We start from the raw sequence: 17,869 nt of genomic DNA, 5'->3' as shown, positions 1-17,869 counted from the left end.
TCATTCACATATACTTATCAGAAATGTTGTAGTGCTCCCACTCACTTTCTTGTAAATACAGGCTTCACCGCAAGTCTGTATAAAACCATATGCTTTGATCACTTTATCAAAGCATATATTCCAACTCCGAGATGCTTGCACCAGTCCATAGATGGATCGCTGGAGCTTGCTCACTTTGTTTAGCACCTTTAGGATTGACAAAACCTTTTGGTTGCATCATATACAACTCTTCTTTAAGAAATCCATTAAGGAATGCAGTTTTGACATCCATTTGCCAGATTTCATAAAATGCGGCAACTGCTAACATGATCCAGACAGACTTTTAAGCATCGATACTAGTGAGAAAAACTCATCGTAGTCAACACCTTGAACTTGTCGACAACATTTTGCGACAATTTGAGCTTTGTAGATAGTAACACTACTATCAGCGTCTGTCTTCCTCTTGAAGATCCATTTATTCTCAATGACTCATCGATCATCGGGCAAGTCAATCAAAGTCCATACTTTGTTCTCACACATGGATCCCATCTCAGATTTCATGGCCTCAAGCCATTTTGTGGAATATGGGCTCATCATCGCTTCCTCATAGTTCGTAGGTTCGTCATGGTCTAGTAACATGACTTCTAGAACATGATTACCGTACTACTCTGGTGCGGACCATACTCTAGTTGACCTACGAGGTTCCGTAGTAACTTGATCTGAAGTTTCATGATCATCATCATTAGCTTCCTCACTAAATGGTGTAGGAATCACTGGAATTGATTTCTATGATGAACTACTTTCCAATTCGGGAGAAGGTATAATTACCTCATCAAGGTCTACTTTCCTCCCACTCACTTCTTTCGAGAGAAAATCCTTCTCTAGAAAGGATCCATTCTTAGCAACAAAATATCTTGCCTTCGGATCTATGATAGAAGGTGTAACCAATAGTTTCTTTTGGGTATCCTATGAAGACGCACTACTCCGATTTGGGTTTGAGCTTACCAGTTTGAAACTTTTTCACATAAGCATCACAACCCCAAACTTTAAGAAATGACAACTTTGCTTATTTACAAAACCACAGTTCATATGGTGTCATCTCAACGGATTTAGATGATGCCCTATTTAACGTGAATGCGGCTATTTCTAATGCATAACCCCAAAACGATAGTGGTAAATCGGTAAGAGACATCATAGGTTGCACCATATCTAATAAAGTACGGTTACGATGTTCGGACACATCATTACGCTGTGGTGTTCCAGGTGGCGTGAGTTGCGAAACTATTCCGCATTGTTTCAAATGAAGACCAAAGTCGTAACTCAAATATTCTCCTCCACGATCAGATCATAGAAACTTCATTTTCTTGTTACGATGATTTTCCACTTCACTCTAAAATTATTTAAACTTTTCAAATGTTTCAGATTTATGTTTCATCAAGTAGATATACCCATATCTACTCAAATCATCTTTGAAGGTAAGAAAATAACGATACCCACCGCGAGCCTCAATATTCATCAGACCACATACATCAGTATGTATGATTTCCAGCAAATCTGTTGCTCGCTCCATTGTTCCAGAGAACGGAGTTTTAGTCATCTTGCCCCTGAGGCATGGTTCGCAAGTACCAAGTGATTCATAATCAAGTGATTCCAAAAGTCCATCAGAATGCTCGCTCCATTGTTCGAAAATTTGGTTGCATGGCGCGGCTAGCCAATATGAATTTAATTCCGAAAATCTCTACTGTCAAAGGCTCCAAGTGCCAAGTATGTGTGCAAGCTAAGCAACCTCGCAAGTCCCATAAGACTGCAGAGGCAAGAGACTTGGCGCCACTAGAGCTTATACATTCTGATCTTTGTGAGATGAATGGCGTGTTGACAAAAGGTGGAAAGAGATACTTCATGATGTTGATTGATAACTCCACTAGATATTGTTACGTGTATCTTCTGAAATCAAAAGATGAGGCTTTAACTTTCTTCAAAAGCTATAAAGCTGAAGCAGAGAATCAACTTGATCGAAAAATTAAACAGCTTAGGTCTGATCATGGTGGAGAGTATTTTTCCAATGAATTTGATTTGTTTTGTGCGGAACATGGTATAATCCATGAGAGGACGCCTCCCTACTCACCCCAGTCAAATAGGGTAGCCGAAAGAAAGAACCAAACTCTAACTGATATGGTTAACACCATGTTAGACACTTCAGGTCTATCCAAGGAATGGTGGGGGAGGCGCTAATGACTGTGTGTCATGTCCTAAACCGAGTTCCTACAAAGCATAGGACCATGACTCCATTTGAGGAATGGGAAAAGAAAAGATTGAAACTCTCTTACCTACGTACTTGGGGTTGTTTGGCGAAAGTCAATATACCAATTCCCAAGAAGCGCAAGCTTGGACCAAAAACTGTGGATTGTGTTCTTCTGGGCTATGCTTTTCATAGCATCGGCTATAGATTTTTGATAATAAAATCTGAGGTATCCGACATGCATGTTGATACGATTATGGAGCCAAATGATGCAACTTTCTTTGAGGACATATTTCCTATGAAGGATATCTCGAGTTCATCAAACAGGAGATACCTACTCCATCTAGTGAGGAATTCGATGTAATTCCTGAACCCACCATTGCGATGGAACACGTTGAGAATTCTGTTAAGGGTGACAATGGAACTCCTGTGAGGAGTAAGAGACAAAGGACTGCAAAGTCCTTTGGTGATGATTTCATTGTGTACCTCGTGGATGACACACCCATGAATATTTCAGAAGCCTATGCATCTCCTGATGCTGACTACTGGAAGGAAGTTGTATGTAGCGAGATGGATTCCATCTTAGCTAACGGAACCTGGGAGATCACTGGCCGTCCTTATGGGTGCAAACCTGTAGGATGTAAGTGCGTGTTCAAGAAGAATCTTAGACCTGATGGTACGATTGAAAAGTACAAGGCACGGCTTGTGGCTAAGGGTTATACACAGAAAGAAGGTGAAGACTTCTTTGATACTTACTCACCCGTGGCTAGACTGACCACAATTCGGGTGCTACTATCACTGGCTACATCATATGGTCTTCTCGTTCATCAAATGGACGTTAAGACGGCTTTCCTCAATGGAGAGTTAGAGGAGGAAATTTATATGGATCAGCCAGATGGTTTTGTAGTACATGGTCAGGAAGGAAAGGTGTGCAAGTTATTAAAGTCTTTATATGGCCTTAAACAAGCTCCTAAGGAGTGGCATGAGAAGTTCGAAAGAACATTAACAGCTGCCGGCTTTGTAGTAAATGACGGTGACAAGTGTGTGTACTATCGCCATGGTGGGGGCGAAGAAGTTATTCTTTGTTTGTATGTCGATGACATATTGATCTTTGGAACCAATCTTGATTTAATTAAGGAGGTCAAGGATTTCTTATCTCGCTGTTTTGAGATGAAGGATCTAGGAGTAGCCGATGTTATCTTAAACATCAAGCTATTGAGAGATGAGAATGGTGGGATCACACTACTTCAATCTCACTATGTGGAAAAGATCTTGAGTCATTTTGGGTATAGCGACTGCACGCCTTCTCCAACTCCATATGATGCTACTGTGTTGCTTCGAAAGAATCGACAGATTGCTAGAGATCAACTGAGGTATTCTCAGATTATTGGCTTGCTTATGTATTTGGCGAGTGCCACGAGGCCTGGCATCTCTTTTGTTGTGAGCAAGCTGAGTCAGTTTGTGTCAAAACCGGGAGATAATCATTGACATGCGCTTGAGAGAGTTATGCGCTATTTGAAAGGCACTGCGAGCTATGGGATTCATTACAATGGGTATCCAAGGGTACTAGAGGGTTATAGTGACTCAAACTGGATACCTGATGCTGATGAGATGAAGACCACAAGTGGTTATATTTTTACACTTGGTGGTGGCACTGTTTCCTGGAAGTCTTGCAAGCAGACCATCTTAACGAGGTCAACTATGGAAGCAGAACTCACAGCATTAGACACTGCCACTGTTGAAGCAGAGTGGCTTTGTGAGCTCTTGATGGACTTACCTATGGTTGAAAAACCAATACCCCCTATCCTGATGAACTGTGATAATCAAACTGTGATCGTCAAGATAAACAGTTCTAAGGACAATATGAAGTCCTCAAGGCATGTGAAGATGAGACTAAAATCTGTCAGAAAATTGAGGAACTCCAGAGTTATTACGTTGGATTATATCCAAACGTCGAAAAACTTGGCAAAACCCTTCACAAACGGTTTATCACGTAACGTGATAGATAATGCATCGATGGAGATGGGCTTGAGACCCACCGCATGAGTTGTCCATAGTGGTAACCCACTCTATGTGATCGGAGATCTCGTGAAGTACAAATGGGAGACAAGTTGTTGGTCAGCTGAGAGGAGAGTATCCCTATTTTAATTATCCCACTCCATGAAGATGCAATACTCTCCTGATCTGCATGGCAGGTTGATATTTATCTTAATGTGTTGCAAGTGGCTTATTTGAGTAAGCAGAGATGTTGTCCTGCAGAGCATCTCCTGAGGAACACACCTATGTGAATTTGACTGTTAACGTCGCAGTATGTGAGAATTGCGTGTTTTCTAATAAATTCATGAAAGGCCCTGGAGTATGACGTATACGCTCGACCCGCGGGGAAGCCTTGCGGCATCCCAGTATCAGTCAAGAATTTGTGTGAAACTAGTTTCACGAAAAACTTGTAGTTCAAGGCATAGTCCACTATTCAAGTTGTGATCTAGTGTAGCATAAAACTCTAAGTGGAAGTTCAACTTCCTAGTCTCCACTAAGCACTGGTATATAAACAATATTTTTGGAACTAAATGATGAGATGTGCCAATGAGACTTTGTGGGGGATTGTTGGAATTTTGCTAGTGGGCCTTTGGCCCAAAGCCCAACTAAAATTCTGAAATTTTCTTGGCCCATTCATGCACACATGTGAGTGGAGTGGGTGAGACTAAAATTTAGTCCCACCCAGGAAGTTGAGAGAGAGTTGCACCTCTTTATAAGGTGAGCTCTTCTACCATTTGTATGAGCATGAGAAGAGGAGACCTACACGCGCGCTCCTCCTCCTCGCTCGCTTCGTCACGACGCGCCGCGGGTTACGGGATTGAGCCGAGCAGAGGACGGAGCTGTGCACATTGTCTATATTTTTGTTGCTCGGGAAAAATTAATGAGTCATTAATTAATAATTAACGAACGCGTTAATTACTCAACCGTTTCCGATTCTTTTGGATCGTGACGACTCGGACGTGGGGTTTACTCCCACGACCTACCCTAGCCGCCGCTGCCGCTTCGTATGGTTTCTCCCCACCATTCCAGATCATTGCGCCGCCAAACAAGTCTTCTCCATCCCTCCTTTCGGCGTGCATCGGAGAAGGGACAACAGGCCTGCGGAACCCCGCCTCTCATGATCCTGTACGGGAGAGGGGCGATCAGATTTTTGGGGAGCGCACTCGCGCGACTGCTGGCAGCGACGACTTAGCGAACGACGACTTCTTCCCTGACCTCGGCAACCTCATCCTCGACGACATGGGCGACAATGTCAACACCGGCGGTGCTGCTCCCGCTGCAACGTATATGATTCTATCCTTCCTGTTCGAGATCGTGGTAGAATTCATGTTTCTAGTATGTGCCCTAGATGTGATATGTTCATCTACTATGCTACTTCGCATGATTAGTTTAATCTCTACTATTGTTGTCATGATTTATCTTGTGTTCATTCGGATTAAATCTCGTAGTAATTTGCTCATATTTCCAACAGCTACCCCTATGAGCACCTCTGAGAGAGTGAGCCGGCAATCATATTTACATTGACGAAGTCATCACAAACGCCTTCGTAGACGCGAACGTCTCCTTCACTGAAGGCACATCCCCAGAAGACATAAAATAAATGTAGAAAAATACAAGTACCAATGTCAAGTCTGGGACTTGGAACTCTGATGGGCAGAGAATACCACTGTCCTTTTAACCATCCAACCACGGATTAGTTCACACAAGATAGCTAAGTAATCTATCCAACTTCACGTGGTTCATCCCAATCCCATATTTTTATGTTTGGAATTAGACTGAAACCTCCAGAAAAAAGAATTCAACTTTCTTTTTGGCAGCGAAAAAAAGACACAAGTAGAGACACAAGTTTTTTTTTTGAGGGGGTAAGTAGAGACACAAGTGTGGCGGGACATCGGACAAGACGCTCCAGCATAGTCAGCCCAATATGCAACCCATTGTGCGATGCATTGCCGGGGAAATTCTATGTGCCGCACAATGCGGTACGTAGTAGGAGCTTCCGACAGAAAGGCTTGGCTGGCCAATTTTCATTTTTTTTCTTTTTCTCTTTCAACTTTATTATTATTTGAAAATGTTAGTGTATTTGAAAAATATTCGGAAAGTGCAAAAAATGTTCGCGTTTGCAAACTCTACTTATTTTTTAAATTCCCTTTTTAAAATTTTGTTCAGAAGTTTCAAAAAATGTTCAGAATTTTAATTTTGTAAGAAAATTCAAAAGTTTAAGATTTACATTTTTTTCCTTCAAACATTAATAATTTATTCAAAAATTATTAAAAAAATCTCATGTTCATTTCTTTTAAAATTCAAGAAATCTTCAAGTTTTCAAAATTTGTTCACAAACTAAAATGTTCTGGAATTTCAAAATGTTTGTGTTTATAAAAATGTTCGTAATTTTTAAAAACCTTCATGTTTTCCAATGTTATTCTTTTTGTCAAAAATATTCGGATTTTACACAAAATTTATAGAAATTGCAAAAAAAATCACGTTTTGACAAAACAATTTGTTTCTTTGAAAAAATAGAAACTGAAAAAAATACTAAAAACCGGGTAGTACAGTGCCAAACGTTAGGGCAGCCGCCGTTTGGTACAGTGCCTCTGATATATGGGCCGGCCTAACAGGAAGCGCGCTGTGCGTGACGCTTCCATGGAAACAAATTAGATTAGCGGGCGCCGCACGTAAAGTGTGGTGCGGCGCCGCTATGTAGCAGCGTCCGCCCTTCACGCCACCCTTTTCCCCTTCCTCGCCCCAGCCGCCATCAGCAGACTGATCTGCCTCCTTGCCCACCCGACACAATTCCTATGGCAGCCGAAGCCGGCCACCCCGCCTCGCTCCTCACTGCCGTCGAAGGCTACGTCGGCGACCGGTCCAACGAGAGGACCGCCACAGGCTTCACGAGGAAGGCCCTGAGCATCAAGGCGTCCCTCTTCCCCAACCGCCCGCCACAACCGTCCAAGCTGTGGGTGCACTGCCCGGAGGCCGTCTACGTCGACACCCCCGCGTCCTCTGCACCGCCGGCGACCTGATCCTCTTCCGGGTCGACGTCTCCCCCGATTGTGTCCCAGACAGCCGTTTCTCGACGCGGCAGGATTGCGACTACTTCCTCTACCGCGCTGACCCCAATTCGCCAGTGCTCACGCTCCTCGACGACATGCGCACCAGAGGTTTCAAAGACAATGAGATTGGTATACTTCCCCGTGGTCTCCACCACTACACCATCGCCGCGCTGCTTCCCGGTCCTCTCAGCTTCAAAGAGTTCGTGCTCCATTTGTTCCACTCCGAGACGTCGAGCTAGACCTCCACCGTGCTGCCCGTGGCGGAGCCCCAGGTGGAGTTCGATTGGGTCATCCCCACCAACACGGATCTTTATTACCACTATACCTCCAACATCATCACGATCGGCGGCGAGCACGGCACCATGGGCTGGGTCGATCTCTGGCGAGGCATCCTGTTGTGCGATGTGCTGCGTGAGAAACCAACTCTCCGCGGAATACCGTTGCCGCTGCCCATGGAACATATCACCCGCGGCAAACATTTAGGCCATGCAATGGATCACCGAGGCATTGCTATGGGAGTGTGGTTTTGTGTAGCTCAGGCTACATGGTATCCCTTATCTTTGCAATTCATTTCTGCATCGAGATCCGTGCAGACGCATTTGTCTTTTTTGTTTCTCTCAAACGACACAATATATAAACTTCAAATTTTGCAGAACAACAATACATTCTAACTACAATCTGGGAAAAAACTTTCAGATTTTTTCATGCATTTTAAATACTTAAAATAATATTTTTAGTCAAATAAAATCTCATTTTGTATATTTATATCAGACCAAAAAATCTGAAAGTTTTTTCACACATTGATATTCAGATGTTTGTTCGATCTGCAAAGTTTGAAGTTCATATGTAGTTTCATTTTAGAGAAAAAAAAAGGAGAAATCTGCTTGTTGTAAGTTAGTTGGAGAGTACGGATCTCAAAGCAAGACTGAAGGGTTGGGGATAAGAGGTTCCATGTAGGCTGAGCTATAAAGGAACTTTGTGTTGCTGTGGTCAATGGCTGCCTCAAGCTTGTCCATCTGGTGGATGCCTGGGCGATCTCCTCATGGAGCAATAGCACGCTGGAGAATTCTTACGAAGCATGGGGCGAGCCTGAATGCACGGTCGAAGCGGCTGAGGTCACAATCAAAACCGATATGATTTCGCACCCGACCGGAATGCTGCTGCTGCCATCAGAGGAGGGTGTTGAGAACCCAGAACAAGAGGCAGCCTACTTCCAGCGCCTTGTGATCTCTGACCCCTCTCCGAGCTTCGATGATGATGGTGTTGTTTACCTAATTGCCAGGGAGAAATTATATCACCCAAAGTCATGGATCCTTGCTCTTGACATGAATACCAAGACGCTGCAAAGTGTGTTTCCGTTTGGCACCGTAGAAGACCCAAGTGAATCTGTCATGTATTGCACTAGCAGCTCTGCCTCCAATACTTGAGGTAATTCACACTGCAACGTCTTAGTCCCTCTCCCTCTCTATCTCTCGGCAATAATCTTTGTATGTTTTTTCTCCTGTGTCTCATATACATGAAGCAATTTATCTATTTTGTTGGATGCAGTTATCTGGTGGAACTGGAGACCATATGGGCTATCTACAGCAGGAACGAATTCAGCATGAAGATGGCTTTTTCTCAAGGTTAAATTAAGAAAGCATGCCCCGGTGTTGTACGCAGTTTATCTCTGGGTCTTGCTTGACAGATAATGTATCTATACTACTATTAAAAGAGCAAACATGAGTTTCCCTAAAGACACATCACAAACTGTATACAGGATTATCTGAGACGTTTGATCAATCTAAATAAAACACATCTAACCGTCCATAGTAGATCAAAGGTCTTCCACGTAAATAAACGATCCAGATTAAATGTTCTGCCGGAGCAGACTGCCCCGTCCCACGCATCCCTTCGTCCTCAATTAAGGGGATTATTATCCTGTAATTTTCTCTCTGCCCAGTGCCCACAAAGCTTTGCCGCTCCTTCTCTGCTATCCTAATCCCGTAATTTTCTCACAGATGCGAGCGCAGATAGCTGCCGCCGCCCACCGCTCCTCTACTTCCCATGGGCCCGAGCAAACGTAGCCAACCACCCGAGGCAACGGAGAGGCGAGTGGCGGAGGAAGGGAGAGAAAGACGGGGGAATGGGGTGATGGCGTCGGCAGCGGCGGGGGTGGAGACGATGCGGGCGGCGCACATCCCAATCAGGCACGAGTAGTCCCGGCGCGAGGCATCCTGGAAGGACCCCGAGGGCGGGTCATTTCCGCCACTACGCGTGCCGATTCCGCCCCGCGTCTCGGCGAGCTCCACGACCAGATCCTCGCCGTCTGCGCCTCCTTCGCCGACCTTGCCGCGCACCGCGGACCCCGCCAAAGGGCCGACCATGCAATGGCAGATTCAGTATTGGTTGGCGATGGTTAAGATCAACCCGTGTGGTCAGCAGTATTGGTACGATTCCTTTCCTTTGGGTGGTTAATTCCATGGCCACGTTGTTAACCAGTAGAAAGATACATTCGAAAAAATGAGCTGGATAGAAATATGTTCTTGTGGAAGTCACGGGCATGAATGTTTCGTTTCACTCATCCTCTTATATTTGTAGGCCTATTTATGAATCAATATATACTGTAGGCCTAGATCCATCTTACTTCATAACAAATATTGTTGATTGGTCGGTGGGATATGATTTTGTGAAATTACTTCCATACGAACAGTGAGAAATATCTTAATTCTCGCTTATATTGCTCTCGACTCCCATTGGATTGCAGTATATATATCATTTTTGTTATATTACACGAACCCCTTTTATTTGTTAAAGTTGGGTAAATCCATTGTTAGAGTCCTCATACGCCACTATATATTGTATTGAATTAGTTCGATGGAAATGATAATGTGATATTACAAATCATATTTGGGAAAAGGCGAGCGAGTGTGGCATGATGTATATCTCAGAGTTAACACGATTTGCTGATTAACCAAGTCATGATTTTTTAGTTTTATTCCACCACCGAAACAATAACATATCTGCCTACACTTGGTGCTTCAGTTACCCGATTTAAGTTGTAGTTATTTTAAGATGTTATTTAGGTGGGTGTACCATGTACCATATACAATATTTTTCAGCTAGGTTGGTAGTTGGTCTTTCTGTCCTGTGAGCTTATTGATTCATCTGATTAACAGATGTTGGGTGGTGTTTTTTGGTCAGACAAGGTGGAGTTCATTCTTGTAATTGTATACTGTATGGTTCTGTTCATATGTTTTGCTCTAATAGATTGATGAAAATACATGTCAAGCTATTTTATCACAAGATTCCTACATCGATAATTCAAATGGACCTAACATATTGGGAACCTTTTCCTGGACTATCCTCATAATGGATGTCCAATTCTTGCATTCAGAGGTAGCACCTGAACTTAGGGATCCATTTTCCTGTATTACCAATGTATTTACTTGTATAATATTGTATTAACCTAATATACCTTCAAAGCAGGCTACTGAGACCATGGGCAAGAAGGAATCAACATTGGTAAGACACTAGCTATTTTTGGCATTCATATAACCTGTAGATAGAGTACATATGCTCCTGAAATGATACTACATGCCTCTCCAAGGTCCAATAATTCCAAGGATGACTACAACTGCGAAGCCAACATTATTATCTAAATTACTACATTAGTTACAATGAACAGGGCAGTCTGCAAGCTACAACTTTGATAATTAATATTTTTCTCCTTTATAACATTTTTTTCTGAACAAAATTGACCATTCTTTTCTCAAGGGCAAAACTAACATAAATTAATTATTTTTTAGGTACCAATGCTGAAATATTTTTTGCAAGTCTCAAGCATGGTTTCTTTCTGATTGTGAGGATGAATTTTACAAAGAGGATGTTTGAGAAGGTAATCACATAACTATACATGTTTTCTAAGCATCTAAGAGGATTACATGTTCAGTTTCGTGCTGCAATTTTAGAGCTTGATTCTAGAAGTAAGGGTGCCCTCCTTTGATATACCTGGTTTGTGAAGAGGTGATCGTGTGGCTGAAGAATGATGTTAATGGTTGGAAGTGTTCCAACCAGGAAGCATTCGGGTGGTGCCTGCGTTGGACACAGTGTTTTTTACGATGAGACCATTCATGTGGAACTTTTCGGGGAGCAGAGTAAGAGCGAGCAAAACTATGGGTTGAATTTGTTGTGCTAAAGGGACCGACATAATGCATTGTTGAGTTCTGAATTCATCAAGTTTGTGTCAGCTGTGCTGGAAGGTTAGTGTGCAGAATTTGTGAAGTGTTATATACACAAACCAGTACATTCTTCTTTCGGAAGGAGCTGTTTGCTTTGCTGGTGCTAAGGCACTTTGGAATAGCTGGGTGCCATTGAACTGCAATTCATTTGCTTGGCTTCGCAACATCGAGTATGGACATCGGATCGTCGGGTCAGAAGAGAGCTGCAGGTACATATTTGGCCCTGTTTTCTTTGAGCAGGAAGAGGACATTGCGACCTCATCCCGCTTCAGTGCGTATATACTCGACAGATATGGTATCGATGTCTTCGATCGACTCATCTTGATGCTGTCCCTGCCCCTTCTGTCATCGATAATATTCCGGATTGGTGGGGAGGTCTCGCCAGTTTATTTCCAAAGCTAAATAATGTGGTTTTGATTCTCTTGTGATGCTTGTGTGCTATAGCCTATGAAAGCAACACAATGCTAGGGCGTTCAACAATGCTCAGCTTCAAGTCAACGAGGCAACACTCTGTGTTCTCATTCTTTGTGACCTAATTGCATGAGGAAATAGGATGGCTGGATTATGTGAGTAGTCATTGTGATATGTGTTGGTGGTGGAGCGTGGATGTCGTCCCCCTTTGGGGTGCTCTTGTAACTTGTGTTCTCTTCTATAAAATTATGGTACAAATTTGCATACTCTCCATAAAAATATACACAAACCAAAGAGAAATTATATCACTGCCCTTACACAATTTATTGCAGGTAGGTGGAACGAACTTCTTAAATCATTCCTGCATATAAGCAATTCACTATATTCTATTCATTTCACTTGATATACCATTTCATAATTTATGTTCAATTTTTTTAGTTCAAGAAATTGTTTGGATGAACTACGCTATGGAAAATGTGGTATTTTTTACTGTTCAAGTATAATTAGTTCTTTTATGTTTATAGAGAGACGTCCATGATTACTAGGTATTGGTACACATGCTGACATCACTTCCAGGGTTCAGTTTAGCAAGAAGACCAATTACACCTACAATGTCCATTCTTACAGCACCTTGGCTTGGCAAACAAGAAGACTCAATGCAGCCAGCTGCTGAGTAGGAGATGACTATTGACCTCTCGACAACCAAGACAAAGAGACGCACAACAAGCCAAGAACAGGAAGATGAAGTAAGTGCTAAGCTTATTTTGTGTGTGAGTTGGTATATCGTTTCCATCATTCTAGATTTGTTGTAAGAGTATGGAGTTGAATACGATGAATGATGAGCTCACCAGACAAGCACACGTTTTGTCTATATACCATGACTAGGTTTTCAAAATAGATTGAGACACCCCCTACTTTTCTTTAGAGACGAAGTTGTATGCCATTTATGCCGGTAGTAGATATATTTATCAAAGTTAAAGAGACCAATCTTAAAAAAACATCCTATTTTGTGCGAATTTTTCTTAAGCATATAGTTTCCCCGTCCATAATATAAGAGTGTTTTTAACACTAGATTAGTGCGAAAAATGCTCTTATATTATGGGATGAAGGGAGTAGTAGACAAAAGATATGTCTGGGTTTCTTTCGGTTGTATTGCAGCACTTCAGTTGTTGCTCTTGGTTCTTTTACCACAAAAGTTGAACATAAAATTTGTAAGGTCTCTTGTGTTTGATTGTATACATCAGCTGAGACATGCCTTGTGAGCATTATTACTCATTATACCCATGTTCATCATGTGTATGGATGGAGACGTGCGTTGCACGTGCACACTTACTAGTCTGGTGAAACGAGGGAATTGGATGCACCGAATGCACCAGCGGTATATGGGCCATTGGATGCAAAAAGCAGGGACATGACGAGTTAGAAGGTGGGCCTGATGGTACATTTGCAAAAGGATCCTTGCAGTGTAGTTAAATCAAGCGAATTGACCTCCCCCACACTCAGTTCGTCTCTGTCCCCTTCCATCTCCTATACCAGCGCAGCCGCCGTCGCCGCCGAGCTAGGGTTAAGGTCCAGCTGAAGAGCTGATCTCCCTCCCTCGAGATCTTCACTGAACCCAATCGCCTCTCTCTCCCTCTTCTGTACCACCGTGGCAGGCGAGTTAGGGTTAGTAAATTTCGTCAATCTCTCAATCTTGTACCAATCGAGCGTCGTCTCACTCAAATACATAGGAGTGATCTGCTTTTTTGAAATTTCTAGCAGCAGCCTACCACCGTAACATCTAAAGAGTGCCTTGATTTCGATTTTGGCAGTGGTGGCTCATTGTGAGTATGCATTGGTGACTCAATCTACTGCCACTGCCGTCTGCATCAACTCAAGGATCTTGATATATTTGCTTCGTCCTTTATCCATGTGTTAAGGTCATTTTTGTTCTTACAATTTCGTCCACACCTTTCCCCCCAATCTGTTTAAACCAGTGGCCGGGAGATGAGCATGAGCAATTTGTTCTAGTTGACTTAAAAGGCATGCTTTTGTTGATTCAGAATTGGAATAGTGTCTTGTGAGCACCAAATTTACATACGAGCTGCAAGTAGATTTGTACAATCTTCATGTGAATTACAAGGTATGTACTCCCTATTTTCATGCAGGTTAGTAACCATGGCTTGCAGAATGTCGGTGTTCCTTATATTCTATTTGCAAAGCCTCATATATTGGAGGTTCCTATAATTGGTTCAAAAAACACATAGATAGTAGCTGCCAATTTGTTTCTTGTCTTGCCCGACTGATTGATGATTATTCTAAAATGACTGATCATCATTGCCGAGGAATTACTATGTACTAATATGTGCTCCAAATCTATGTATGATCTACAATTATAAGGTTGCAGTAGCAAGATCGGAAAATAGATAAACGAGGTGCTCTCTTTGCTGATCCTTCATATTTGGTATTTGCATGTAGTTATGCCAACTAAATAAAAACGTTTCCACGTGGTTGTTAGTAATTGTATATGTAGAAATCAGTACCAGGAAGTTGTGGTTCAGATTGACAACACATTATTTGCTACACATCTCTTGTGATTCATTCTGTTCATCTTAGATAAAAAATGTCTTTATTTAATGTCCAACTAAACCATAGGAAACAATTACTAGTTGTTCATTTTATGAATGCCTCATTGATACCCAGGTAATATGTGTTTTCCTTCTGAAATTCATGTTTTTCAAGGAAAAAACTTAATGTGCTCTGGCCTTCTAATGAATTGCTTGTAGGAGGTCCCTGGAATGGATTTTCACATAGTTGCAACCTCACCGAAGCAAAACCAAAGCATGTTGTTCTGTTAGAAAACAAATTTAATTTTGGAGTTCAGAAACCAAAGCATGCAACCTCCTTGAAGCGAGACCAAATCATATCAAACATTACATCAATGTGGTCTTTACAGTTTTCTCATTTCTTGTATATATTCCTTAAACAGGGAAACCAGTATAGGCCAAACAAAATACATTTGATGTATGCCGAGATATGCCACTCCTTTACTTAATGCCTATTTAAGTAAGTGCTTCTCAGTTTCTCAAAGTTTGGAATATGTAGGCTGTGTTGAAAGATGAAACAAATGTCGAACCCAATGTTCAGGCCTCTGTTCTTGAGCATTTTGAAAATATGAAATGTTGTCCCTTTTCCTGTTTTTGTTTAAAACTTCAGATGTTGTTCCTTCTCCTGTTAGCATGTGGCCTTGCTGGTGTGAATGGTTTAATAATGTCTTTATTGCCGATTTCTTTAGTCTGGCGAACTTCCTTTGTTAATGGAGATGGCTTATCTTCAGTTTGAGGCAAGAAATTTGATTTCAAAGAGTAGTCAACCAACATCCAGTAAATCAAAGCCCAAAATTCCATTAATTTGAATCAAGGTAAAATATCAGGAGAAGTCATTTGCGACAACGATGGTATACGAAAAACTGAAAGTTCTCATATTGTTCTGCAAGTAGATTACTCTGGATTTTGAAGAATGTTAAGTAGAAATTATACTTACAGTGTCCGGCCGAACTTCGTGAAACCATTACAAGTTCATCTTCTGAACTTCTTCTGGGATCTGGATCCATACTGTGTACTATTTAGGTTAGGAGCAGACCAGAGCTCCGTTTCACTTTTCTCAACAGAGTTTCCGTTATGCAGTCCACTTGAACCTGTCGGGGGAAAGTTGCCGCATCCATCTCCGAGAAGTAGGCAAGTTCGTTGTGTAAGCCAGGAGTGTATGCGGTTGCACACAGAGGTGATCTATTTAGTTTTAACAGAGTGCAGTGTATTTTTTTTAAACTGTTGTGTTTTAATTCAAAATAGGCTTAGCACTGCAAACCACTTCTGAACACCTTGGTCTTGATGTGTACATTTTTTGTAGTTCAGATGGGTGGTTGGTATGTACACTTGCCAAAAAATAAAAAAGTATACAGCATTTTTTGTAGTTCAGATGGGTGGTTGGTGTACAGCTCATGTGCATGCTTGTGATGCTCCAATGTAAATTACAGCAATGTTCTTGCATGGAAGCATCAAAAGAAATGTGTTCAGAGATCTTTGGTTCGTTATAGTACAGAACATCATTCGCTACAGTTATTTATCAAGTTGTTTCTCTCATACTTAATACTCCTATTATAGAGTTATAATTATTTTTATCAATGAACAATCATGCAACAGATACATAAATGATGGAAGAGCACAGGTGAGAAAACAGGGCACAATAGAGAAGATAGGGCAGGACGGAATTCAGACAGACCTCAAGGTCCGCTTTGCAAAATGTACCCGCAGCTCCCATTGCCCTGCATCCTGTCCCTTTCTTTTTAATCTAATGGCTCGGGTTGTATCGGAGTACTTGGTGCACCAGTTCATCGGGTGCACAGGATACGTTCTCTTGCTTGACATATCCATTTAGTGCCATTTTACAATGTTAGATAGAAGACATGTTCTCCTGTGTTTTTGATTTGTGGTCAACTTGCTTAATATGTTTAAGGCCCTGTTTGATAGCAAAACATTTTCTAAGTATTATGAGAATACTATAGTTTTTGAGATTATTATAGTTTTATTTACAACGAGTTGTTTGATTGCCACTAAAAACTGTGATTTTAATACCGTGGTATTCAGAAACCTTTAGTTTTTCTCTACATAAAAAAAAGACCTATGGACCTTTTTTTTAAACAGAGCAGCCGTAAAAAACGAGGGGACGCATCGTTATCCTTTCCCCACTATTCGCAACAATTCCGCTCGCTTCCATGCCGCCGTTGCCACCGCCTTATCATTTCTGGAGTTGTCTCCCTCGGCGGCAAAATTGTACGAGGCCTCGCATCACTCGCTGCTGCTACCTAGAGGCCATGCATGGGCATGTTTCAATATGGGGTTGCAATGGATCGCATCTACCTGTATGCGTGGATCTCTGCGTTCTTATGCATGATACAACCGTCCACGTAGAGCAGCGCTGTTTTTAGGCCGGTCTGTTGCTTGTTACTGGATGCAATGGCTAGCCAGCTAACAGCTAGAAAACAGGCTTGTTTGCAGTGCTAACTGCTAGTCAATTAATTTTATTGTCACTGTACCTGTTATGACCGGTCGAACCTACTGCTGTAGTAGGCCCACCGAGCAAGCTTAGCCCGCAAGTTATTTTATTTTTTATTTCACATCGTGGTTATATATACAAGTTGTAAGACTATTTTGAGATTTAAGCAATAAGACTATTTCTATTGCCCGGCTCCCAGAGAAGCCGGAAACCCTAAACCCTAGCCGCCTCCTGTCTTCGCCGCCGCCGCACCGCGCAAGGACGGTGCCACGCCGCCGGCCGCCGCGCTCTAGCCCTCGCCCGCCTCCCTCGTTCCCCTACAACCTACGTCCGAGACCGGGAAGAACCCTAGCTCCTATCACCTTGGTATCAGCTAGCTTGGTTTCGACCATGTCATCACCACCACCATCGCTGCCCCTTGCCGCCACCGCCGCCGCGCCATCGCCGATCGCCACGGCCCTGCTGGGCCTTCCCTCGGCGCCGAGGATTCCACCGTCGGCGCGTCGACCGGTGAGTCGCCGCCCGGATCCGCCATAATCACCATCCACCATGTCGACCCTCTACTCCCCGGAGGCCATGGCCGGTGTCCTCAACGACCTGGTTGTCGCGGTCCAGGGAATCCGACTCTACCTGGCCAGCTCGTACGGCCCGCCACCGCCCCTGCTGCCGGCCATTCCTTCCGGACTGTCGGCCCTACCCTGGTACTCGGTCCCCACGGCAATCGCCGGGGGCTACCCGGCGCTCCAGCTCCTTCCTGGCCATAGTGGCCCGCGCCAGCGCTCGCGGCTCCACGCACGCCTCCCGCGTCCGCCCCAGCCCCGCAGTGGCCGTCCTGGTCCACGCCGGCCCTAGCCGCGCCATCCGCGCCTACTGCACCGGTCTAGATTCCATCGCCGCCG

The 17,869-nt window shown here is 43.1% G+C and overlaps 1 long non-coding RNA gene across 6 annotated transcripts; it reads left to right on the top strand.

Annotated features, from left to right (window-relative positions):
* The first annotated feature begins 9,257 nt into the window (after positions 1 to 9,257).
* On the top strand, positions 9,258 to 16,410 carry LOC123151419 (uncharacterized). Of its 6 annotated transcripts, none has more exons than XR_006475640.1 (3): positions 9,258 to 10,809; positions 11,094 to 14,058; positions 14,702 to 16,410. It is a non-coding gene; the product is annotated as an uncharacterized lncRNA (long non-coding RNA). The 6 variants fall into 6 exon arrangements; XR_006475637.1 differs by having other exon boundaries at positions 9,258 to 9,734; positions 10,464 to 10,809; positions 11,094 to 16,408; XR_006475635.1 differs by having other exon boundaries at positions 9,258 to 10,683; positions 10,774 to 10,809; positions 11,094 to 16,408.
* Positions 16,411 to 17,869: the final 1,459 nt, after the last annotated feature.

This window comes from Triticum aestivum, chromosome 7A (genome assembly GCF_018294505.1).
Source record: "Triticum aestivum cultivar Chinese Spring chromosome 7A, IWGSC CS RefSeq v2.1, whole genome shotgun sequence".
In the NCBI taxonomy this organism is placed as follows: domain Eukaryota; kingdom Viridiplantae; phylum Streptophyta; class Magnoliopsida; order Poales; family Poaceae; genus Triticum; species Triticum aestivum.
This window is presented reverse-complemented; position numbering and strand designations above follow the sequence as displayed.